The sequence below is a fragment of the Arachis hypogaea genome, chromosome 11 (genome assembly GCF_003086295.3).
Source record: "Arachis hypogaea cultivar Tifrunner chromosome 11, arahy.Tifrunner.gnm2.J5K5, whole genome shotgun sequence".
Classification (NCBI taxonomy): Eukaryota; Viridiplantae; Streptophyta; class Magnoliopsida; order Fabales; family Fabaceae; genus Arachis; species Arachis hypogaea.
The window spans coordinates 23,658,370-23,685,617 of record NC_092046.1 but is presented as its reverse complement, the minus strand read 5'-3'; the positions used below and the strand labels follow the sequence as shown (position 1 = coordinate 23,685,617).

General features: G+C 35.5%; 1 long non-coding RNA gene and 2 other non-coding genes across 3 annotated transcripts; all 3 read left to right on the top strand.

Annotated features, from left to right (window-relative positions):
- The first annotated feature begins 7,772 nt into the window (after positions 1-7,772).
- On the top strand, positions 7,773-11,763 carry LOC112720557 (uncharacterized). Its single transcript, XR_003162229.3, has 5 exons — positions 7,773-8,371; positions 8,456-8,654; positions 8,736-8,843; positions 8,958-9,072; positions 11,517-11,763. It is a non-coding gene; the product is annotated as an uncharacterized lncRNA (long non-coding RNA).
- A 7,944-nt stretch (positions 11,764-19,707) lies between these two features.
- Positions 19,708-19,813, top strand: LOC112724948 (small nucleolar RNA R71). Its single transcript, XR_003164085.1, has one exon. It is a non-coding gene; the product is annotated as a small nucleolar RNA R71 (small nucleolar RNA).
- Positions 19,814-26,791: 6,978 nt separating this feature from the next.
- On the top strand, positions 26,792-26,899 carry LOC112724178 (small nucleolar RNA R71). The gene has a single exon (XR_003163354.1). It is a non-coding gene; the product is annotated as a small nucleolar RNA R71 (small nucleolar RNA).
- Positions 26,900-27,248: the final 349 nt, after the last annotated feature.

Genomic DNA, 27,248 nt, shown 5'->3' with positions numbered 1-27,248 from the left:
AAAAGGACCAATTATTCTCTGATTTCAAGATCAGTTCCTTAACTAAATAAATAAAAAGTAACTTTTAACATTCAAGTGCATTATTACTTATACTTTGGTAGTTGCTTTCATTGCCCTGTTCACATATTTTACCTTTTTCTCTCACATTTGATTAAGTTATACGTAGGCCAATTTTGTGCATATCTTGCTATTTCAACCCGCTATGATTTTCAATTAATGCCTTTTATATTCTATGTTAATGCATTCTTTAACGAAAAAAAATAAATGATTGGACAATATTGTTAAGGATCCCGCTAGGGAGACAATGAAATATGCATACAATGCCTACAATGGGCTTTTTATTAGGCCCAAATTGAAATTAAAGCTAAAAATTAACCCTAATTCTATTATGGCTGTTTATTTTAATACACCACCAGATTTTTGCTATTTCCACTTTTTTCCCAAATCTCCAATCCCTTTTGTTACGTTGTTTCTCCTCTCCCCACTCAAACCCTCCCAATTCGTTACAGAGCCCCTTGACGGCGCTAGAACCCGGAGCCCCGCAACCTGCAACCGAGGAAGGTCACAGGTGAACGCAAGCGACCTGTGCGTTGCCCTCAAACTCGGCGCTGTCGCTGAACATCTGGCCTTCACTGCAACCCAGTCGCCAAGCGAGACGCCGCCGATCAGAACTGCCGCCAGGGTACTGGATGTTTGGTATTCATGATAGATTTTTGGTGTTCATGATAGATTTTTTTTTGCCCCTTTAATTAGATGAAAACTGTAGTAGGTAATCAGATTGTTGGTTTTCACATTCACATGTATCCATGCTTATTATAGTTTTTATTTTATTTAGATGTTTTTTTTGTTAATTCTTTCATGGTTTGTATTTTTTTTTTTGTAAAATAATGCATGTATGATACGAATAGTGGCTTCTGATATGAGATATCAAATACTAATTTTAAATGATATAGGTATTACTTGCTAGTTACCAACAACATCCAATATTAATCAGTACAAGGTAGTGAGACCAATATATTAATTCACCAATCTCCAAAAATGAATAAATATTGCTGAAGGAAGTGCCTAATAGATGATTACGTGAGCAATATTTTTCTAAGAATTTCAATATGTTTGGCTAAGCAAGTTTCTGCCATTTCCAGGTTTACTATATAATAACAGGTTTAAGTGTTTAACTGTATGGGGTTAGAAAAACCAGATGTTGATGGATTCAGTTTTAATTTTGGACTCAGCTACTCTTAATCCAGTTATGGTAGTATATATGTCATTATATTTTGGCTTTATTTAAACATGTAAAGCTTCGAGCCCATTTTGTAATTTTAGAGTTCAGACCATACTTGCACAAATATAACAATAACCACACTTAACTCAGTTTGCTACCCTTAGTTACGTCACAACGCAAGCCAAAATCTAAGCCATAAAATACCAAGTCTTTTTGCTGTCCTATATTAGTCGAAGTCTAAACGCCTATAAAGCAACACAACAACAAAATATTGACTGGATTCTTTAAATGTTACATTGTCGTTTATCTATCTTGTTTATTGGTTATTAATTTGAAAACATATTGCAATGTATTGCAGGTGTCAGCGGCGTGATATCAGATTGGTTTTTATTTTTTTTCCTGTGCAATTAGAGGGACGTAACCGTGAATCCTATATAACTATTGTTAAGTTGTTGTGATTGTGTTTTTTTGGATTCTCTTAGGCATAATGATTGAAAGTGAAAGTTACCATCTAGAGAGCTATTATGACATTTTTTTAATTATGAATGTATTTAAGGATATATGTTTTTCATTTTTCTATTTTGAATGAGTTGAATTGGTGAAGCATTGCCCTCATGATATTTGACCCTGGGACTAGTTAGTTTGATTCATTTTGAACAGATGCAACAGTGAGCTAATGGATGAATGTGAAACCTGACAATCGCTTGTTCTATGATAATGAACATCCGGTTATATGAGAAAAATAAACATCCAAAATCAAGCAGAAATGAACATCCACATTGACTCTGAAAATACCATAGCATTATTTTTTTTCTTATCATGACCAGATACCCACTAAATTAACGTGTTAATGAAAAAGCTTTTGCAAACCACGATAGTCAGTTAAGTCATAAATAACATTCATCACATAGAAATAGAGAGCCAATAATAACCATCTGCATTCACAAGTAAATTGAACATCTGATCGCCTACAGAAATGAACATCTCACGTGTCTGTTTGAAGATAACCATGTAGCCAAAATTCATCTCTTCACTTTCAACCTCAGTAACATTCAATAGTGGCATGACCTATAATCACGAAATAAACACCCAAATCAAATAATGAAAACTATTTAGATAAACAATTAATAAATGAGATGCAAAAAAATCCTCTCTAAACTCCATAGAGAAAGCTACACAAATATAACTGAACCACATCATCCTACCTATATTAACTTGGAAAAAAATGCATCAACATCACCTATTGATAGTAACTAAATTACTTATTTTATTTTATCTATTATATAAGCATTTTAACTACCCCTATTCTCTGTGCTACATCACACTGTGTACCACCGATATCAAAAGGCAACACATACAATCACTATGCACTTATTTTACTACTCAGTTGCATTGTTGATGCATAGGCTATTTATCATGTATACTCATACATATATTCCTAATCTAAACATGCATGCTTCTTTTTATTCTATCTAATTTACATTTTCAGCAAAACTCTTAACAATAATAATGCAGTTAGTTCTATTTTATATTACTTAAAAATATACTACACTAATAAGATTCATGCAGGTCTCTAGGCATTAAGCATATCATGGGTGATTACTTATCAACTAGCCACTTAGAGTATATATTTCCAATTGTGAAGTGAGTTGTGACTAAATTTATTTGTTTTTGCATGGCATAGAGGCATAAGGATTGGAATTTAAAATAATCTAATGGCAACCATGTGAAATGTTTAAAACATACTTGAATAGGTAGTTTCATTCAATTCACTTAACTAAACATATATGATATGCACTTCTTAAATTACACTAATCAAATGACCAAATTTAAAATTTTAAACCAATTTGGTGTTTAAACAAAACTAATAATCAAGTGTCATGTCAAAACTCAATCTAAACATCATTAAAAATAGCATAACATTACACAATTCTGAATTATAATGCCTAAAGATAACAAAATTTAAGACAAATGCTGGCCAAACATAAGAATTAAACAAAAAGTTTCACTCAGGCATTTCATCGAGCATATGGTGTGCACAATATGTAAACAGGGATTTTAAACTCAATTTAAGCAGCAATTAATCCAGAAAAATTCACCATCAAACATTTTGGAATTCAAAAAGTATCAATCCATTAATCTAAGCCTAATCTAAACACTAAAAGCAGAATTAAAAATTAGTTAAAATAAATAAACGAAAGAACACAGACAGGATGAAGCATGGAACCTGCGTTGGTGAAAGGGGAAGAATGAAAAGAGAGGGGTAGCAGAGGCGGTGTTGCAGCAACACAGAGCTCAGCCACTACTAGGTTGCACTGAGGTATCTTGCTGGGATTGGGCTTTCCACAGAGACCAGGGGTAACGTACAGGGAATTGAGGAGAAATGGAGAAAGAGGGAAGAAAAAGAGAAGAGAGGGGGTAGGCAACGGTGGTTGCCGGTGGTGATAGCAGTGGTGTCGGACGGAGGGCTGAAGCAACGAGATTCTCGGATTAATCGAGAGAATGGAGGTCACGCCGTTTTGAGGGAGAGAATTCGTTGTTCTGATTCTATAACTGACGGTAATCCTAATTTGTTTCAAATTTCAAATTAGAAAGAAATCAAAATTAATTAATTACCCATAATTTAATTTTAATTTCAATTAAACCCCATTGTATGTATTGTACAATAAGAATATTGTCTCCTCATACTTTCCCTATTGTTAATTGTAAGTGGCCACTGTATAATTTTGGAATTGATATTGAATTGTAAATCATTTGTTATTTGTTGGAAATTCAGAAAATTATGTGTACAATTGTACAATTGTTAAAATTTTAGATTCCAAATGTGAGTTTGACTATAACTTTGCTATGCTTAAAGATTTTGTCTTTATGATAAAGATATTTTGCTTCTTGATTTAAAAAAAATAGAAGATGAAGAATACTTTAAAATTTTAAACTTAGTCTATAAAAGTGAAGTTTTTTTTAGAAAAGAAAATTTAGCATTTTCTTTATAATAATACCATTTTGTGTAAGAAAATTGGAAATAACTATGCATTGAACTTCAATGCTGAAGTACCAGAGGCTATACTAATATAGGAGCCTTTTGTATTTATAAACTAATCATAATCACAATAAGATTACCTATTGTAGGACCTTTGTAAATGTTTATTGTGGATCGGAGTACCATGAATTTGGGTTTGTGGGACACTGCTGGTGAGTTAGTTCACTATTTATCAAGTTTTGTTTTTGGAGGGTCTTGGTTTTTCTCAAATTTTTTTTTTAAATATGCCAAGAAGATTACAATAGATTAAGACCTTTAAGTTATTGCGGAGCTAATGAAAATTAAATGTGATTATTATGCTCAATTATGCCTTTTAAATATTTTCTTTGGTTTAGAGAATGTATCCAATTATTTAAATTTGGATAAATGAAGAAAACAATAAAATTAACTGTAAATTTATCGGATTTTCCCTTTAGAGTTTTAGTTTTTGTTGTATTATGAATTCTCTTAATTGGCCGTTTTTGTTATGGGTAAGTATTTTTATACTTGATAATTGATGAGGATAACATTTGATATAATCAATAACAATTGATTAAAATTACATCTTAGGTTCTACCAGAGCTATTAACTAAAAGTTAACCCCTAAAAGCTGTGAAGTACAATTGCATATAGCAGTTTAGTTACAAATGATCTTAATTAATTTATTGTTTGCTCCTGTTAGCTGTCTATCACTATGTTATCATGCTATAACTTTATTGCAATTTACTTGTCCTGTTTTATGATTATGAATACACGGTGTTTATTGGATAAAAGTAGAGTTTGAGGATAATCAAGTTTGTTTGGATCTCTTTGAGATGATATTTTCTACTTATACGATTAACCTATTTCATATTTTTAGTTTTTCCTCTTGAAAAATGGGACATTGATTATTATATTCTATTCTGAACTTATTGCTCTTATAAAAAGCTGAGTACTTTTCTTTCTTTTTCCTTTTTATTAAAAAATGTGTTTAGATCCTAATATTAGGTGTTCTTCAAAATAATACAATTATATGAGTAGTGACGCTAAATTAAAATACTTTAAATAATGAGACTTTTTGAATAAAAAATTTTTATTTTGTGTTTGGGATCATCTAACGAGTTAAAATCGAATATCAGAAAAAAAAATAATTAAATGCAATTTTTTGTTTAGAGACATGTAATTTATGAATTCGGTAGAGATATATAAATCATTACTTTTATTTCATCTTTTTGTACAAGTAGTGCTTGATATAGATTTTTTTTCCTTCACAAAATTGAGAAAGTATAAATAAGCTTAGTCAACGAAAGTAGGTCAGTTAAGGAGAGTAGGTGAGTCAATAGGAGTGGATAATATACATTTCTAAAATAATTATCTCTTGATTATATTGTTTAATCTTAATATTCAAGCAAATAACTACTCTATTTTATACCAAATATAGTCATCAATAGTTACTAAGTTGCTACATAAAAATTGACTTCATTTATTATTATTTTCAAAGTTGTTTATTTTTTGCTGTAGTAGAGTATTGGACTTCATTTTTTTACTTAGTTGGTGATTTTCTACTTTGAATCTATTTGCAGCTTTTTTTTTTAAATAGTTCAATACATTGTTAAGTTAGAATTGGATCTCTTACTTATTCTGTGAAACAATTTCTTTTGAGCCAAAAGTTTGTTCTTATTTTTCCTTATTTTTGAGAATTCTTTTATGGATTTGCACTTTGATTTCGTTGCATGTTTAATGAGGTTCAATAACCAATATATTTGTGTTTGCCACAAGACACTCAATTTTATTTTGTAATGTTATAGATTCTAATGACCCTTTTGATTTCAAAGTGTTTCTTTGTTCATTCATTACTTGCAAATGTTGGTTTGATTTTATCAATTTCGAAGGAATAGGGGTAAGATACTATAAGTACATTATAACGATTTGGCAGGTGAGGAGGTGTCGAACAATTTCAGGTTCATGAAGAAATAATGGGATGGTTTAGCACCAAGCGTGTTGAGCTATTAAACTGGTTTGTTTTAATGAAAAAATTGTAACACTAGAGACAAATTATGTAGTTGCGGGATTTTGCCAACCTCTATGGATGTCCAATGTGTGGTAAAGAGGCAGAGAATGTACGCCATCTTTTCTTTAGTTGTGATGTAGCATCAAATTTTTGGGGCGATGTACTATATAATATGGGTCTGCATTGAAGATGAGCTAAGGAATGCTTCAAGTCATAGATTGCGGCACCAATTCTAGTGAGGTATAAGCAGCAGTGAGTGTATAACTTCTTTGCAATCACATGGTGTATTTGAAAGCATAGAAACTACAAAATGTTTCAAGCAAAAATCTAAATACACAGTTTGAAATGGGAGATAAAGTATTGGAGGCAAGTTTGGGTGTCGAATAAAGAAGAGCATAGGAGAGGAGAATTTAAAATTCAATGATATAATGACTTGAGGAGTGGATGAAATAGGTACATATGCTTTGTCTTATTATGGTCTTAATTATTATTATAGGATGGTTTTATCTTCTTTGCTTGATTTAGAATAGTAGTTTCTTTAAGTTGTTGGTCTATTTAGCAAGATAGTAGTGGGTTTATGTTCTGCTTTAAGCCTTTATAACTGCTACTGACCTCATGTCTCTGATGGATTTAGTAGGTGATTTCTTATTTCAAAAAAAAAAGATGCAGGCAAGACAAGCTATTAACTCTAAGGTTACAGCAATAGGGGCAGCAGGTAATTTTTTTGGGGGGTTAAATTTCTATTTTTATTTTTTTTATTGAACACTTTTATTGTTTTAACTGCCATTACTAATGTTATTGTCATTGATGATTATTATTAGTTTGGGAGAAATTATGTGTGATTTTTTATTATGGAGGATAGGATACGACTTTAAAGGTTATTGTTATTACTTCTAATCAGGTATAAAAGTTACACCAAGGAACAGGGAAATGCTACTATTATTGCCTAAGGTTTTCAAAAATCATTTATTTTACTCAATTTATAGGATTGCAGAGATTTTATATATTAAAGCAAAATTCATTGAGATATTATTTATCAATTTTGAGTTTTTTATAATTTTTCAACAAAGACTTTTTGTTTTATCAATGAGAGTTTTTGATGTAAGACCCAGAACTTTTGAAAAAAGGCTATCATGAGCTAATTTTAAATTCAGTATTTCTGTAATTTTAATTTTTCTAAAATTTCTTTATTAAAGAAAAATTAAAGCTAGTTTCGATTAATTGAATTTGAAATAAATTAAGATTATTATCCAATTTTACAATTATTGAATTATTTTCTATATTCAAATTCTAAAGTTGGTAGTTGTGAAATAATAAGAATTTTATATGACTTGGACTAAATAAATATTTTAAAATATTGATACTGCTGTTTTGGAAAAATAAAGAATTTAATTATATGACTTCTAATTATTTGATTTGGACATTTTATTAAAAATAATTTGTAAATTGATGAACAAATAGTATTTTTCTACATATGATTAGTATTGTATTTAATTTGGATATCAATTATTATATTATTCCCAATTTTATTTGAAATTACTAAATTACCTTTCAAAATAGTAAAACCCTAATTCCCCAAACCCAGCAGCCATCATCCCAACCCCCATCAGTAACAAACACACGCACATAGTGAGACAAAAGGGGAGAAAGGAAACAGACAGAGGGAGAAGGAGGAAAGAGTTCACCGGCGTGGAGGAGGGAGGGAGCTCGCCGTCGCCGTTGCCCTCACGAGCCCGCCGAACCCGCCACGCCTCGCCGACAGCTGCGCGCCACCGCCATTCCGTCAACGCTGCATCCCGTCGCGCTCATCGCCGCCATTTCCAGGCGTCATTGTCAAATCGCCAAGGGAGGGAGAGGGACGCGATGGAAGTGAGGATGGAGGAGCTAGTGTTGCTGTCGAACTATTGCGGAGCCACCAGAGTCGTTGCGTCGCCGCCGTCATCCTCACTGCGCCGCCGTCGCCCTTGCCACGGGGTCAGTCGCCGATCTGGTCTGAGAGAGAGGGAACGTGAACAGAAGGCAAGACCGGGAGCCACCACCACTGCTCGCTGAACCCCAGTGCTCCCTATCGCCTCTGCCGTCTGGAGACGCGCCGCCGCGCCTGGCCGCCGGAAACCGCCACTGAAGCCGGTGTCATTTGGTAAGCACTAAACCATCTTCAGCTTCCTTATCCGTTAAAAATTCACCTCTGCCATGAGAGTTGTACTGAGGCTGTTTGTGCTAGGAGTTATCGCGAGTTGCCGCCGCCGGACCCACACCGGAGCTACTGCCATTCACCGCCGCTGGTGTTGTTCGTCGCCGTGCTTGCCATTCGGAGCAGATGCATTGCTGCTTCCACCGTTCTCCTCACCGGGAGTGGCGCGGGTGTTGCTGGAACCACCATCGGGGCTGCCGCTACTAGGTGTAGTTCTTCCCTTGTTGCGGTAAGCATGTTCATTTCGGAAAGTCCTTTTAGTCAGTATTCTGTTATGCTTGGCTAAAGACTTTGGGGTTTGGTAACATAGGTTCGAGTTCTGATTGCTGCCGTTCTAGTCATCGGGTGTAGCGCGGTTGTTGCCAGAACCACCGCCGGGACTACTGCTGCTTGATTTGGCCGTTCTTTCATAGTTTCAGTAAGCGTTTTCGATTTGAAATCCCTTTTGGTTACTGTTCTATTATCATACGCTGAGGTTTTGCGGCGTTAATTGCTATAAGATTGAGTCTCAGTTATTGTATGTTGCGATTAGTGTTGCTATGTTTATTGCAAAAGTGGCTGGGAGCTGAGGTTTTGGTTGCCGTCAGTTCGGGTTGAGGCGAAAAGAACTCTGTGAGGCATTTGGGTTATGGTTTCAACATGTCAAGGTAGGGGCTTTTTCCGAAAACTATGTTTTATATATTGGAATTATTACATATGGATACTGATGTGAGGCATGGTATATTTTGTGATTGTTTCAGTCTTATGTATTGTTTGGTTGACTTGAATGACTATGAATGTTTGTTTGACTGGATTGTTGTGCGACTTTGTGAAACGGAATGTTTTCGAAGTTGATTCGTTTAAAGATTTGAGATCGAGTTTGATCCGTTGGGATTGATTTGAGTTGAGTCGATTTTCTTGAAAATGTGAAAAATAGAATACACTTTTGGGTTCAGCCCGGTTTGCTTTAATTGATTCGGTTTTGATAAATGAATTATTGCTGAACGGTTTCCTTAAGCTTTGGAAATGAGTTAATTGGTTGATGATGATTTGATTTTTGAAACGGGTTCCTTGAAATCTGAAAATGAGTTGAATGTTGGATTTAGTTGTTTATGGACTGATTTTGGATTTTGAACCGTTGATAAAGATTGTGGATTGGTTTGGATGGGACCCGGGAAGGGTGGCAGAGTCCAAGTTTTAGGGGAGGTGCTGCCAAAATTCCGGTAGAATCTGGGACTTTACTAAAACGTTATTCAGAAACTCATGAGTTAAAAACTTCTACTATTTTATCTGGATTATTAAGAAAGGGATGACTTATGCTTTTGAAATGAATTATTAAAAAGGAAATTGTGATTTAGTCTTGTTTCTTAAGAAAAGTATTATATTTCCCTTGTGAATAAGTTATTTAGATGAAACTTATGCTTTAAGGCTGTTTTAAATGTGAAAAGGGTTTATGCCTTTGAATTTGACTTGAGGGTTTCAATTAGATAACTTTCAGTGACCTTGAAAGAACCTGAGCGTCTATTGACAAGTTTCATTCTAAAATATTTTGGAAAAGTTTTGAGTGCTTTTTAAATTCTGAATTTTTGCAAGACTAAAACAATTTCTGGGCAGTTTGAAACGATCTAGAGTTTACCCATGGGGTTGAAGCTGGTTTTTGTTTAAGTAAAGGAAACGGCTTTGAAAAGAGTAATTGATTACATGACTCGGTTTGGCTTAGATCCTATTTTGTTACTCAAATAAGGAAGCCAAGGTTTTAATGATTTTAAGTGAATTTGAGGAAATGAGTTATGTTATTCTCCCCTAAAGACTTGAGACTCTGCTGAGGAACTTTTGTTATAAAATCCCGTTGCTGGATAAATGATTTTGAATATTTCTAAATAAATCCTTAACTTGCCATGGTTTTGGAAGTTTTGGAAAGAGAATGCTGAGGGTGGCTTTGTTTTAAAAGGGGAACTTACTTTGAGTACAAGTGGCTTATGAGCCTGAGATGATTTGAGAAATGAGATCTTTAAAGCCAAGGCTGAAAAGAGTTGAAATTTGATTTCAAAGTGAAATGAGTTGAAAAAAAGTGATTTATGGCTTAAATGCTGATTTTATGAATTTGATGATGTTGAATGGTGGAAGTGCTATTTTGTTATGAGCCGGAATGGCTGTGTATGATAATGAATCATGGTTGATTGCGAAATATGTTATGGGCCGGATGGCTGACTATGAATTATGAATTTAAGCCGGAATGGCTGAGATGAATATTGATTCTGAACTGAATGAATGTATGTTTTGAGATCCTGGGCAGTAGCAAGAGTTGTGGTCTGTCCTACTTGCTCCAGATCAGAGATTGTGATGCCTGGGTAGTAGCGACAGTAGTGGTGATTCCACTCGCTCCAAGTTGAGCTTTTAAACACCTGCCTGGGTAGTACCCGCAGTAGTGGTTATTCCACTGGCTCTGGGTTGAGCGGGTAGTAGCAAGGGAGTTGTAGCTCAAACCTACTTGCTCCGCAATGGATGTTTCTGTCCAATGGTTAGCTACCAGGACGTGTCGGGTTGGCTATATAACCGACAGATGATATCATCAGCCACTAGGACAGGCATGCATCATATGCATCTATGTGACATTTTTTGGGTGTGCATATTGTACTTGGTTTGCCTTTGTGATTACTTGTGGTTAACTGCTATTTGTTCTACTTGCTGTAACTGTTTGTTTGTGCTTGAATTTCCTATCTGTCTTTGCGACTGGGAATCTGTTAGACTGTAGTGATTGGTTGTTGGTTGGGTTGTTTGGGCCTAGGGCCGTGGTTGAAATGAGATGGACCGATGATTGGTTTCGGTTTTGTGTTCCTGGTTTGGAAAAGTATGAAAGGCTAATTGGTTCAGCATAGATAAACCTTTTTGAAAGGCTTTTGAGTTTTCAAGAATTGAACCGTTCCTCTTTCAGAAAAGATTTCAGATTTCTCTTTTATAATAAACCGTTGTTTTTGAAAAGATACATAAGGTGGTTATCAATCACTGTAACGATTTTATCTCGCGTATCCTATTATAGTAATTCTGCAACCCTACGGTGGAAATCCTTTCGAGGATGATGTTCTCACCCCCCTACAATTTTCCCTTTCAGGATATGGACGCTGAAGTCACGAAGAGCTTATCTAGTTGTTGTCGTGATGTTTCGTATCGCTCTAGTTATTGTTTATTGTTCCCTCGCCTTTATCTATATGTATTCTGTAAGAGGGATAGGAATTATATTGGTTTATGCTTGTAATATTATTTTATATATATGTATAAGTATATACTCTGAGAGTTTCTGTAAGTTGTATTGTATGTATGGATGTACGTTACATAATAAAAGTATTTTTGGAGCGGTATTGCGGTTTAAAGTTTTAAACAGGCTCATATTTTAGTTTTAAATAGTATAAGAGTCGTCGTAATGTCCGAGCTATCAGAGTGGCGCAGCCGGAAGCGTGAGCTTTGATAGTTAGGATATTACATTTGACATATATTTTTGCTCATTATGTTAGCCAATTTCGTTATATTAAGATTTGTAATTATCTAAATTGTGGTGAAGCTGTGTTGATTTTTCTATTTTGAAGAAAAATTGATTTGATCAGACTTAGAAAATACTCATAAAAGGCAAGAGAGTTAATTAATTAGTAGTACGATACAAAATAAAATAAAAAAACTGTTTTGTCTCTTTTCAGGTGAAGTATCTTTTCCTTTTTTATTCATATTTTCTCTTAAACAAATACTCTTTTAAGCATTTATAACATCCAAACATAAAGAAAACATTCATACCCTAATTTATTAATCTTCTATTCAATTTTAATGAGTCAAAATCTTCCTTTTACATAAAATCTTAGAACATTGCCTAGAAGAGCAAGTAACTGAATTTAACGCCATGTGTGATGTGTTTAATAAGTAACAAATTTTAAAGAGATATTTTTTAGTATGTTATATTTTTTTCATTTAATATTATAACTGATAAATAAAGAACAAATTATTTTTGTACGTAAAAATTACACAAAATAAATTAATTATTATTTCTAAAATTATATACTAAGTTGATTAATTCGTTTATAATTTTTAATCCCATTAAAAATATAAAAATCACATTATATCACTCAACAACCTATTAAAAATTACAAACAATTCAAAGTTTCAAATAGTATATTACTACCTCTTTTTTTTTAATGCATCTCAATTGTTGTGGAGTATTTCATTGATGGATGAGTCTTACAACATTTAAGAATAAATAATAAAAGAGAAAGTAAAAAAGAAGAAATAAAAGGTAAAGGAACTTTTTTTTTGTGTCAAATTAAAAGGTAGTAATTAAGAGATTTGTGTGAGTAATTTGAGATTGGATCAAAAGAAGTCTAGATTAAAAGGTAGTGATTAAGAAATTTGTGCGAGTGATTTGAGATTGGATCAAAAGAAATCTATCACTCATATCTGTATTTGAGAGGAGCTTAAAATTATTGTTCTGTAAGATGCAATGATTTTTAAAAAATTTCACCAAATTATTTCGCCTACAAATGAAATGAAGGATCATCCAGCTAAGGCACAACAAGTTTTAGAAAAAGTATTCAAACTATGATATTTTAGAGTTGATGTGTTTATTTTTTTGAGTCAATATAAATTACATATTTTTTAATAAAAAAACAATTAAATCTTTTTTTAGAGTTAAATCGAATAGAGAAATTTAGCTAATACATATCTTTCACCCGAGCAACCTGCTAGTGAAAGATACAAATAACAAGCTCCAGACTCGACATGCGAAGCAAAGGCTAGCTAGAGTATATATATATATATATATATATATATAAAGCACAAAAGGAAACCAAAAGAAAATACAAGTTATAGTTCTCCAAGTCAACCTTTAAGAGGGACTAAATACAAGTTTTAATACAACGGTGGAGAATATACATCTATAATTGACGAAAACAATATCTTCTTCATTCGAGAGTTTAATGGATCTGTATGAATTATGTCTTGATGAGAATAAATTGAATGGTTTCATACCAAAGAGCTTGACAAGTCTACAACAACTCAAGTTTCTGAATGTGTTCAATAAAAACCTATCCAAAAATCTTCCACCATTCTCAACTAAAACCATTGTCATTACTACAAGCAATATTTTTCTCCAGCAGTCTCACAAACCTAAAACCTCGCTTTCTTCTATTTCATTCTAGATATGCTCATTATTACCTCTACAATGAGCAATGTTAAACTTACAGAAAAAAATAAAACAAAATTAAAACTATGTTAAACTTAAAAATGTATACTAATATATATCGATTAATTTTTTGTATGCATTTAATATTTTAAAATGCATATAATAACGGAAGAGAAATGACACTTATATATATATATATATATATATATATATATATATATATATATATATATATATATATTAAGACCCAAACATGGAGAGCTAAATTAATTATATTATATAGTATAAATTTAAAATATTATATATTTCTTCGGGATATATTAGATAATATGTAAATTAATATTAAATTTAAAATTTAATTTATAAAAAATACTGTACAATATATTTATTTAATTTGGCATTTTATATATGATTTAATAATATTACTATTCAACAAAAAAGAAATACAAAGAAAAACATATCGTTTTAATATAGATAATAATTGTGCTTGACTGTTACTTTGTAATTTTATTGAATAATAATATGAATTAAATTTAATTGATTTAGAATATTTAAATCACCGGACAAATTAACCATCAACTCTGATACCACTTGCTCTGATACTACTTATTGAGCCACCATAGAAAGCTCTCAACTACCGGGAAGACTTCAGGAAGAAACAGTGGAGCCAAAAACTTGAAGCGAAATTTATAACCACAAACTAACCGGCAAGTGCACCGGGTCGTACCAAGTAGTAACTCAGGTGAATGAGGGTCAATCCCACGAGGATTGATGGATCAAGCAACAATGGTTAAGTGATTTACTTAGTTAGGCAAACAGAAAATGGTGTTTAGAAAGTTCAATTGCATTAAACAGTAAATCAGAGAATCAGAAAAGCAAGCAGTAAATAAGTAGTGAATAATATATGGAGAAACAGTTAAGGCTTCAGAGATATCTATTTTCCGGATTGACTTTTCTTACTAACTATTTTAATCATGCAAGATTCAATTCATGGCAAACTATAAGTGACTAAACCCTAATTCCTTATACCTTTTTAGTCTCCTCTAAAATTTATCAACCGCCAATTCCTTGGTCACTTAATTCCAATTAGAGGGTGAAGTTCAATTCTAGTTTATATGCCACAAAAATCCTAATTACCCAAATATAAGAGGATTATATATCACATATCCCATTAAGTCCAGATAATTAGAAGTTTAGGAGAAATTATTTTCAAGCTGTTGTTCAAGTAAAGAGCTTTTCCAAGTTATACAAGAACGCAATTAGAACAAGGGTCATACTTCCGTTCCACCCAAATTCATAAGATAAAGAACGAAAAAAAATTCTTGAATTATAAATCAGTACATAAATTAAAATAGAAAAATAATAGTATCAATCCATACAATAGACAGAGCTCCTAACCTTAACAGTGGAGGTTTAGTTGCTTATGGTTCGGAGAGAAAACTTGGATTCAGAAAAACTGTAAATTGCAGAATGAGGTAGGAGAGAAGAGAAGAGCCCGAAGGGATGATTCTTTTCCCTTTTATATCTAATCCTAATTAATGTAAAATATATTTCCTAAAAACTAAATAATATTTTTTCTTATTTTAAAATAAAATTAAAGTTTTAATCAGAATAAATGAAAGATCTCGTGTGGCTTGTGATTGGTGTGGGACCACTTGATTGAAGGAGAGCCTGCGCCTAACTTGGCATGGAGCTACGCCTTACTTGTGGTGGGCAGCGTGTCTTGGTGTGGAGCTTGAACATTGGCGCCTTACTTGAGGGGATCATGCGCCTAACTTGAAGTGTGGCTTACTCCTTGTGCGTGTTTGTTGATGTATGGCACCTAACTTGAATGGATCATGCACCTAACTTGAGTGAAGGAGCATTACTTGCGTGTTGTTGTTGTGCCTTGCGCCTAACTTGAAAAATCTCAATTTAGGCGCAGCCTTGGCAGCCTTGGATGAATGAGTATAAGTGATCTTGGCGCCTAACTTGAGAAACCTCAAGTTAGGCGCCACCCTTGCTGACTTGGTGGAGAAGAAGTATGAACTATTATACATCATTGGAAAGCTCTGGAAGTTAGCTTTCCAAAGCCACTAGAATCACATCCATTGGACCTTTGTATCTCGATTTATTCAGGTTTGAGTGCAGAGAAGTCAGGATTGACAGCATCATTCGCCTTCTTCTCTTTTTCTGCGGAAACTCCATCAAATCCAGCCGAATGCTACCTAAAATAAACAGAAATGCACATGACTCAAAGTAGCATCCATAGTGGCTAAAAGATAATTAATTCTTGATTAAACTCAACAAATTGAATGCAAATTCACTAGGAAAAGATAGGAAAGATGCTCACGCATCACAACACCAAACTTGAATTATTGCTTGTCCTCAAGCAACCAAAACTAATACAAGATTAAGATGATGTGAATTTGCATGAGAAGTGAGAGTTCGGTTATACTCATGTCTCTTCTTAAAGTGGAATTTATCTATTACAATTCTGAACAGTTTTGGCATCTCACTCTCCTTTGAATCAGAGGAATGTCAATGTCATTCGAAATTAGAATCCAAATCATATTATGAATTCTCTGGTCTTTATACTTCAGTTTAATCCTTGAACACAGCAGATATCCCTTAATTTTCAATTAACTGGTGCTTTGCACCTTGAGCCTAGCCGTGACTTTAAATGTTCTGTTTCAAGGGTTAATTGACACAACAATACCACAAGCACTTAACTGGGGAACTCTCTTGAAGTTCTGATTTTTCTTTCAGCTACTCCCAGACAGTGGTGCTCAAAGCCTTTGGCATTTGATCTCGACTCTAACTGTTCTGTCTCAATGATTACTTGACACAAGAACGCCACAAGCATATGACTAGGAAAACAACTCTTTGAGTTTCTAATCATGTCTGACCTCCCTAGTCATTGATACTCAGAGCCTTGGACCTTGCTTTTTATTCTTCCTTTGCTGTTTCTTTTGCTTCAAGGATCAACTTTCACTAATTTCAGAAAATTCATAATAGTTCTCTAAATTCTTGTTCCTTATACACCAACATCCTTTGATTCAAATTCAAACATGCATGGTTCATGTCATGCATTCAGAATCACAAAGAATACCACCACATTTAAGTAAATACGACTACTCTTTGTTATAAACTCATTTCTCATGCAATACATCTTTTTCTTCTTTTTCTTTTGAATTCAAGCTCAGTGAGCAATACATGAGACACTTTTCAGAATTAAAAGCAAATAACAGAAAAAATAGCAAATTAAACTAGAATCTAGGAATTGAAATAACAAAGGATCATGCAGAAACCAAGTAAAATAGTAGAAAACAGGAATATAACATAATAACAACGGGAGAAAATATAGAACGAAAGGAACTCAACCACCTCAGTTATCCTAGTGGCCATTTCATTCTTCAGGTTGTGCTCTTCCGTGAAGATGATTTGTCTCCCTTTGGTGCTATTAAAATAAACAGAAAAACCACAAGCGAAGCGACAATACCAAACTTAAAAATTTGCTTGTCCTCAAGCAAAGAAAATTTGAAAACAGGGAGGGACATAAAAAGTGCACGGAGGAGTAAAAACAGAAATTATTACAAAAAAAATGAAAAAAGGACAAAAAAAGTGAAAATTAGTTAAAATCTCTCTTTTTTTGGATATATATATATATATATGTAGTTTATTTATTTTATGTATTTATTTATTTATGTATATATATGTATATAGGGGCGTTATATATATATATGTGTGTGTATATGGGAGGAGGGGGGCATTATATATATATGTATATGGGGAAAGGATTAGGGGATATAAGGAATATTGGAAAGGGAATTTGTGCAAGGTGGGACCGAATCATGAATGATTTGGGGGGATTTGGTTTGGAACTGCTGGTGGCAATAAGGTGGGGTGGAACTTTGGGAGTTAGGCTGCGCCTAATTTGATGTGAATGAGTAGACTCTGCCTGTTCTAAACATACGTAAAATAAAGAAAAAATAGTAAAAACTCAACTAAAACTAAATAAATAATAAAATTAAGCCAACAAAAATTTAACTAAGGGATATGAAAACATCGGGCTGCCTCCCGATAAGCGCTTCTTTAACGTCACTAGCTTGACGGTCAGTTTCTCTAAGGAGGAGGATCATAGGGGCTCAGTTCTTCACCCCTCACTTTGATTTTCTTTTCTGTGTCTCCATAAAGTAGCTCAATATGCTCCAGAAAGAGGATTCAGTTTACTGTATAAGTCAACACTGGATTGCTAGTCAACACCACCTTCATTCCTGGGGAGAAACCTTTAGTGGGAATCTTTTTGTTTCTCCATCTGCTGGGTACTTTCTTCTTTTTGGGAATCTTATCCTTGGTGGATGATGCATTCCCGACTCCAAACTTAGGTTTGATGTCAGGAGGGATTTGATTGATTGTCACCAAAGGAGGTTCGAGCTGCAGATGCTGTTGTGCGTCATCAGGGGATTCTTGAAGGTTTGGATCAATAAGTTCAGTCTGCATGCACCTCTCTTCTTCACCTTCTGAATGCATATCTTTGAAGACATGAAAGCTCGGTTGCTCATTATGCACTCTAAGCACTAATTCACCCACTTCTACATCAATTAAAGCTCTCTCAGTGGCTAGGAAGGGCCTTCCTAGAATTATAGCGGCGTTCTCATCCTCCCCCGTGTCAAGAATCACAAAATCTGCTGAGAGGAAGAACTTACCCACTTTGACCAAGATATTCTCCACTAATCCATATGCAGGCTTTATAGATTTGTCTGCCATCTGTAATGCTATCCTTGTGGGTTGTGCCTCTTGGATTTGCAACTTCTTCATCACAGACAAGGGAATTAAATTGATGTTTGCTCCTAGATCACATAACGCTTTCTCAAAGGTTGTGCTCCCAATGGTGTATGGAATTTGAAAACTCCCTGGATCTGGCATCTTCCTTGGCAAGTTATTCTGAATGATGGCACTACATTCCTTAGTCAGGACCACTGCCTCATCTCCCTTTAAAGGCTTCTTCTTTGACCACAACTCCTTCATGAATTTAACATAGAGAGGCGTTTGCCCCAAAACCTCAGCAAAAGGAATATTGATTTGTAACTTTCTGAAAACTTTCAAGAACTTTGAAAACTGCTTGTCCTTGGTCTCATTTTGAAGTCTCTGAGGATATGGCATCTTGGGCTTGTACTCAGGAGCTTTAGGCAATGTAGGATGAGTGTCAAGAGAGACTGGGAAGGGGTTGTCTGCACGCCTAGGAGGGGCGTGTACTAATGTGTCTTCAGTTTGCTCTAGAGCTTCTTTTTCAACCGGCTCCTCAGTAACTTGTGCTTCCATACTTGCCACTTGTCCACTTATCAAGGTGATAGCATTGCATTCCTCTCTTGGATTCACCACTGTATCACCAAAAAACGTACTTTGAGGCCTCTCAGGTATTTACTTGATCAATTGGCCCATTTGCACCTCCAAGTTTCTAATAGAGGCTCTGGTTTCCTGCATAAAACGGTTTATCATTGTCTCCCAGTTAGTGTTCCGCTAAGGTTGAGAGTATGCCTGCTGAGGTGGTTGTTGTTGATGAGACTGAAACTGGCGGTTATTTTGATTATTCTGCTAAAAACCTCCCTGAGAATTATTGTTAAAATTCTGAGATCTCTGAGGTTGGTCTATCCACCCAAAATTTGGGTGATTTCTCCACCCCTGATTGTAGGTCTTTGAGTATGGATCATTATTGTGGTGTCTAGGAGCACTCCCCATGTAGTTGACCTGTTCAGAGGAAGATTGAGCATAATCATAATTCTCATTTTGCATAAAATTACTTGTCATGTCATAAGGGACCTCTTGAGGTGTATTCTGGGTGGTGACAACTGAAACTTGCATTCCACTCAACTGTTGAGTAATTAAATTCATCTGCTGACTCAAAATTTTATTCTGAGCAAGGATAGCATTAAGAGCTTCTACTTCCATAACACCTTTCTTTTGAGGGGTCTCAGAGTTCACAGGATTCCTGTTGGAGGAATATAAGTATTGGTTGTTAGCAACCAACTCAATAAGCTCAGTAGTCTCCTCTGGTGTCTTCTTCATGTGCAAAGAACCGCCTGCAGAATTATCTAAGCGCATCTTGGATATTTCACATAAGTCCTCATAAAAGATATCCAGCTGAGTCCATCTAGAGAACATGTCCGGAGGGCATTGTCTAGTTAGTAGCTTGAATCTCTCCCAAGCTTCATAAAGAGTCTCACCATCTTTCTGTCTGAACATCTGAACCTCCACCCTTAGCTTAGTCAGCTTTTGAAGTGGGAAAAATTTAGTCAGAAATTCAGTAACAACCTTTTTTCAAGTATCCAGACTCTCCTTGGGTTGAGAATCTAACCACAGCTTTGCTCTATCCCTCACAGCAAATGGAAAGAGCATGAGTTTGTATACCTCAGGATTCACTCCATTGGTCTTCACAGTATCACAAATCTACAGGAAATCAGAAATAAATTGATTCGAGTCTTCCTGAGGAAGTCCATGATACTGACAATTCTGTTGCACAAGAGTAACTAGCTGTGCCTTCAGTTCAAAATTGTTTGCAACTTTAGGAGGCACCACAATACTTTTGCCATAAAGATCTGCATTAGGAGCAGAGTAAGAGCCAAGAACTCTTCTGGGTTGTTCATTCTCATTTGGATTTGCCATGTTGGCATTAGCAGCATTATTATGATCCATAGTGAATTCTGCAGCCTTGTAAAGTCTTACTTGTTGCAAACGCCGCCTCAAAGTCCTTTCAGGTTCAGGATCAAAGTCTAACAGAGGTTCCTTGTCCCTGTTCTTGCTCATAAACAGACAGAAGACAAGAAAAAAAGTGAGAATCTCTATGACAGAGTGTAGAGAATTTCCAGTGAGGTAACCTGTGTAAAGAAATAAAATAAAACAACTAAATAATTAAAGCAAAAAGTTTGAAAATTATAAATAAAATTAAAGTGAAAATTTTGAAATTTTTTTTAATTTTTTTAAATTTGAATAGAAAAATTAAAATAACTAACTAGGTGACACCAAACTTAATTTCAAAAAAAAATAATAAAATAATTGATACGAAAATCGAAAATTCAAACTAAGAACCAGATAAAACAAATAACAAGAAAAATGAAATGTATGCAACAAACAGAACGAAGCAATATGAAATAAAATAAAAAAATTAAATGAAAATAAAGAAAAATAAAATGAATAAGACAAAGTAAAGGCTTTTAAAAATTAATATAAAAAAATAAAAATTAAACTAAAAGGGAGTAAAAACAAAACGAATGCAAGGGAGTGAGTGTTGTGAACAAAAGAAAACAAATAAAGAAAAAGAAAAATTAAAAAAAAAGAAAATGAATAATACTAAATAAAATTTAGTAAAGAAAAAATTATCTAATCTAAGCAATCAAACAACGAGTAGTTGTCAATCACAGTCAATCCCGACAACGGCGCCAAAAACTTGAAGTGGAATTTAAAGTCCACAAACTAACTGGCAAGTGCACCGGGTCGTACCAAGTAGTACCTCAGGTGAATGAGGGTCGATCTCATGAGTATTGATGGATCAAGCAACAATTGTTAAGTGATTTACTTAGTTAGGTGGTATGCGAAATTGTTACTCAGGTTGTAAAATTTGTTGTTCGTTCTCTCCCGGGTAATGGCGCCAAAAACTGGTGCACCATACCATGGTCCAAACATAACTTCACAACTTCGCACAACTAACCAGCAAGTTCACTGGGTCGTCCAAGTAATAAACCTTACGTGAGTAAGGGTCGATCCCACGGAGATTGTTGGTATGAAGCAAGCTATGGTCATCTTGTAAATCTCAGTCAGGCGGATAATAATTGATTATGGAGTTTTCGAAAATAAATAATAAATAAATAGAAAATAAAGATAGAAATACTTATGTAATTCATTGGTGAGAATTTCAGATAAGCGTATAGAGATGCCTTCGTTCTTTTGAACTTCTGCTTTCCTGCTGTCTTCATCCAATCAGTCCTACTCCTTTCCATGGCAATCTTTATGTAAGGGCATCACCGTTGTCAATGGCTACATCCCATCCTCTCTTGTGAAAATAGTCCAATGCGCTGTCACTGCATGGCTAATCATCTGGAGGTTCTCGATCATACTGGAATAGGATTTACTATCCTTTTGCGTCTGTCACTACGCCCAGCATTCACGAGTTTGAAGTTCGTCACAGCCATCCATTCCCAGATCCTACTCGGAATACTACAGACAAGGTTTAGACTTTTCGAATCTCAGGAATGGCCATCCATGGGTTCTAACTTATACCACGAAGACACTTAATAACTCGGACTCGGTCCCCTGTATTAGATATCCAAGAGATATCCATTCAATCGAAGGTAGAACGGAAGTGGTTGTCAGGCACGCGTTCATAGGGAATGATGATGATTGTCACATTCATCACATTCATGTTGAAGTGCGAATGAATATCTTAGAAGCGGAATAAGTTGAATTGAATATAAAACAGTAGTACTTTGCATTAAATCGTGAGGAACAGCAGAGCTCCACACCTTAATCTATGGAGTGCAGAAACTCTACCGTTGAAAAATACATAAGTGAATATAGGGTAAGCATGGCCGAGTGGCAAGCCTCCCATGGAGGTCTAGAGATCTAAAAAATGATCAAAAGATGATCCGAAGATGTCTAATACAATAGTAAAAAGTCCTATTTATACTAAACTAGTTACTAGGGTTTACAGAAGTAAGTAATTGATGCATAAATCCACTTTCGGGGCCCACTTGGTGTGTGCTTGGGCTGAACTTGAAGTTTACACATGAAGAGGTCATTCTTGGAGTTGAACGCCAGTTTGTAACGTGTTTCTGGCGTTCAACTCTGGTTCGTGACGTGTTTCTGGCGTTTAACTCCAGACTGCAGCATAGAACTGGCGTTCAACGCCCTTTTGCATTATCTAAACTCGGCCAAAGTATAAACTATTATATATTGCTGAAAAGCCCTGGATGTCTACTTTCCAACGCAATTGAAAGCGCGCCATTTTAAGTTTTGTAGCTCCAGAAAATACACTTTGAGTGCAAGGAGGTCAGAATCCAACAGCGTCAGCAGTCCTTCTTCAACCTCTGAATCTGATTTTTGCTCAAGTCCCTCAATTTCAGCCAGAAAATACCTGAAATCACAGAAAAACACACAAACTCATAGTAAAGTCCAGAAATATGAATTTAACATAAAAACTAATAAAAATATCCCTAAAAGTAACTAGATCCTACTAAAAACATACTAAAAAACAATGCCAAAAAGCGTATAAATTATCCGCTCATCACAACACCAAACTTAAATTGTTGCTTGTCCCCAAGCAACTAAAAATGAAATAGGATAAAAAGAAGAGAATATACTATAAATTCCAAACTATCAATGAAACATAGCTCCAATCAGATGAGCGGGACTTGTAGCTTTTTGCCTCTTGAATAGTTTTGGCATCTCACTTTATCTATTGAGGTTCAGAATGATTGGCATCTATAGGAACTCAGAGTTCAGATAGTGTTATTGATTCTCCTAGTTCAGTATGTTGATTCTTGAACACAGCTACTTTATGAGTCTTGGTCGTGGCCCTAAGCACTTTGTTTTCCAGTATTACCACCGGATACATAATGCCACAGACACATAACTGGGTGAACCTTTTCAGATTGTGACTCAGCTTTGCTAAAGTCTCCAATTAGAGGTGTCCAGGGTTCTTAAGCACACTCTTCTTTTGCTTTGGACCTTGACTTTAACCGCTCAGTCTCAAGTTTTCACTTGACACCTTCACGCCACAAGCACATGGTTAGGGACAGCTTGGTTTAGCCGCTTAGGCCAGGATTTTATTCCTTTAGGCCCTCCTATCCACTGATGCTCAAAGCCTTGGGATCCTTTTTATTACCCTTGCCTTTTGGTTTTAAGGGCTATTGGCTTTTTGCTCTTGCCTTTTGGTTTTAAGAGCTTTTGGCTTTTTCTGCTTGCTTTTTCTTTTTCTATTTTTTTTCGCCTTTTTTTTCTGCAAGCTTTGTATTCACTGCTTTTTCTTGCTTCAAGAATCATTTTTATGATTTTTCAGATTATCAAATAACATGTCTCCTTGTCATCATTCTTTCAAGAGCCAACATATTTAACATTCTTAAACAACAACTTCAAAAGACATATGCACTGTTCAAGCATTCATTCAGAAAACAAAAAGTATTGTCACCACATCAATATAATTAAACTAAGTTCAAAGATAAATTCGAAACTCATGTACTTCTTGTTCTTTTGAATTAAAAATATTTTTCATTTAAGAGAGGTGATGGATTCATATTCACTACTTTAAGGCATAGACACTTAGACACTAATGATCATGTAATAAAGACACAAACATAGATAAACATTTAACATAAGAAAACGAAAAACAGAAAATTTAAGAACAAGGAATGAGTCCACCTTAGTGATGGTGGCGTTTCCTTTTTGAGGAACCAATGATGTCCTTGAGCTCTTCTATGTCTCTTCCTTGTCTTTGTTGCTCCTCCCTCATTGCTTTTTGATCTTCTCTAATTTCATGAAGGATGATGGAGTGCTCTTGATGTTCCACCCTTAGTTGCTCCCAATAATTGTGTGGAGGAAAATATATCCCCTGAGGTATCTCAGGGATCTCTTGATTTGCAATCAAATGTTCTACCATTGAGCTATAGACCTTTGAGATGAATCTCTCCATCTCCTATGACTTGGAGGTGGAAGTTTTTGTCTTCTATTTCCTCTTTCTAGAGGTTTCTCTGGCCTTAGGTGCCATCAATGGTTATAGAAAAACAAAAAAAGCTATGCTTTTACCACACCAAACTTAGAATGTTGCTTGCCCTCGAGCAAAAGAAGAAAGAATAGTAGTAGAAGAAGAAGATATGGAGGAGATTGAGGGATGTGTGTATTCGGCTATATGGGTGGGCTTGGGTGGGAAAGAGATTTTGAATTTTGAAGGTAGGTGGGGTGTATGGATGTGATGGTGAATGGAAAACAGAAGGGATGAGTGTGAATGGAGAGAGAGAGAGAGGGTGATATAGGATTATGAGGAGGGAAGGTGAGTGGAGGTATGTGTGGATCCTGTGGGGTCTACAGATCCTGAGGTGTTAAGGATTTACATCCCTACACCAATTAGGCATGTAAAATGCCTTTGCATTCATTTCTGGCGTTTAGACGCCGAAGTGATGCTTGTTCTGGGCGTTCAGCGCCCAGATGCAGCATGTTTCTTGCGTTCAGCGCCAGCTTTCCTCAGTGTGCATTTCTGGCGTCTGAACGCCAGGATGCTGCTTGTTTTGGGCGTTCAACGCCAGATCCATGCTCTGTTCTGGCATTGAACGCCAGCCAGATGCTCCTTACTGGCGTTTAAACGCCAGTAAGTCCTTCCTCTAAGGTGTGATTTTTCTTCTGCTGTTTTTTATTCTATTTTTGATTTTTCTAATTATTTTATGACTCCACATGATCATGAACCTAATAAAACATGAAAGAACAATAAAAATAAAAATAAAATTAGATAAATAAAAATTGGGTTGCCTCCCAACAAGCGCTTCTTTAATGTCAATAGCTTGACAGTGGGCTCTCATGGAGCCTCACAGATGTTCAGAGCATTGTTGAGACTCCCCAACACCAAACTTAGAGTTTGGATATGGGAGTTCAACACCAAACTTAGAATTTGGTTGTGGCCTCCCAACACCAAACTTAGAGTTTGACTGTGGGGGCTCTGGTTGACTCTGTTCTGAGAGAAGCTTACTGTGCTTCCTCTCCATTGTTACAGAAGGAGATTCTTGAGTTTTAAACACAAGGTTGTCCTCATTCAGTTGAAGGATCAATTCTCCTCTGTCTACATCAATCACAGGTCTTGCTGTGGTTAGGAAGGGTCTTCCAAGGATGATGGATTCATCCTCATCCTTCCTAGTATCTAGGATTATGAAATCAGCAGGGATGTAAAGGCCTTCAAACGTTACCAACATGTCCTCTACTTGTCCATAAGCCTGTTTTCTAGAATTGTCTGCCATCTCTAATGAGATTCTAGCAGCTTGTACCTCAAAGATTCCCAGTTTCTCCATTATAGAGAGTGGCATGAGGTTTATTCCTGACCCCAGGTCATATAGAGCCTTCTCAAAGGTCATGGTGCCTATGGTACAAGGTATTAGGAACTTTCCAGGATCCTGTTTCTTCTGAGGCAATCTCAGTTGTTCCAATGCATTTAGTTCATTGGTGAACAGGGGAGGTTCATCTCCCCAAGTTTCATTACCAAATAAATTAGCATTCAGCTTCATGATTGCACCAAGGAACTTGATAGCTTGCTCTTCAGTAACATCCTCATTCTCTTTAGAAGAAGAATACTCATCAGAGCTCATGAATGGCATAAAGAGGTTCAATGGAATCTCGATGGTCTCTAGATGAGTCTCAGATTCCTTTGGTTCCTCAGAGGGGAACTCCTTATGGATCACTGGACGTCCCAGGAGGTCTTCCTCACTGGGATTCACGTCCTCCTCCTCTCTTGTGGGTTCGGCCATGATTGTCAATTCAATGGCCTTGCACTCTCCTTTTGGATTTTCTTCTGTATTGCTTGGGAGAGTGCTAAGAGGGGTTTCAGTGATCTTTTTACTCAGCTGGCCCACTTGTGCCTCCAAATTTCTAATGGAGGACCTTGTTTCATTCATGAAACTTAGAGTGGCCTTAGATAGATCAGAGACTAAGTTTGCTAAATTAGAGGTATTTTGTTCAGAGTTCTCTATCTGTTGCCGAGTGGATGATGGAAAAGGCTTGCTATTGCTAAACCTATTTCTTCCACCATTATTAAAGCCTTGTTGAGGCTTTTGTTGATCCTTCCATGAGAGATTTGGGTGATTTCTCCATGAGGGGTTATAGGTGTTTCCATAGGGTTCACCCATATAATTCACCTCTGCTATTGCAGGGTTTTCAGGATCATAAGCCTCTTGAGTACTGTTGGATGCAGCTTGCATTCCATTCAGACTCTGAGAAATCATATTGACTTGCTGAGTTAATATTTTATTCTGAGCCAATATGGCATTCAGAGTATCAATTTCAAGAACTCCCTTCTTCTGAGGCGTCCCATTACTTACAGGATTCCTCTCAGAAGTGTACATAAACTGGTTGTTAGCAACCATGTCAATAAGTTCTTGAGCTTCTGCAGGCGTTTTCTTTAGGTGAATGGATCCACCTGCAGAAGTATCTAATGACATCTTAGCTAATTCAGACAGACCATCATAGAATATATCCAGGATGGTCCATTCTGAAAGCATGTCAGAAGGACACTTTTTGGTCAGTTTCTTGTATCTCTCCCAAGCTTCATAGAGGGATTCACCTTCCTTCTGTCTGAAGGTTTGAACATCCACTCTAAGCTTACTCAGCTTTTGAGGAGGAAAGAACTTGGCTAAGAAAGCCTTGACCAGCTTATCCCAAGAGTTCAAGCTATCCTTATGTTGAGAGTCCAACCATATTCTAGCTCTGTCTCTTACAGCAAACGGGAAAAGCATGAGCCTGTAGACTTCAGGATCTACTCCATTAGTTTTAACAGTATCACAGATCTGCAAAAATTCAGTTAAGAACTGAAAAGGATCTTCAGATGGAAGTCCATGGAACTTGCAGTTCTGTTGCATCAGAGAAACTAATTGAGGTTTAAGCTCAAAATTGTTTGCTCCAATGGTAGGAATTGAGATGCTTCTTCCATGTAAATTGGAATTAGGTGCAGTA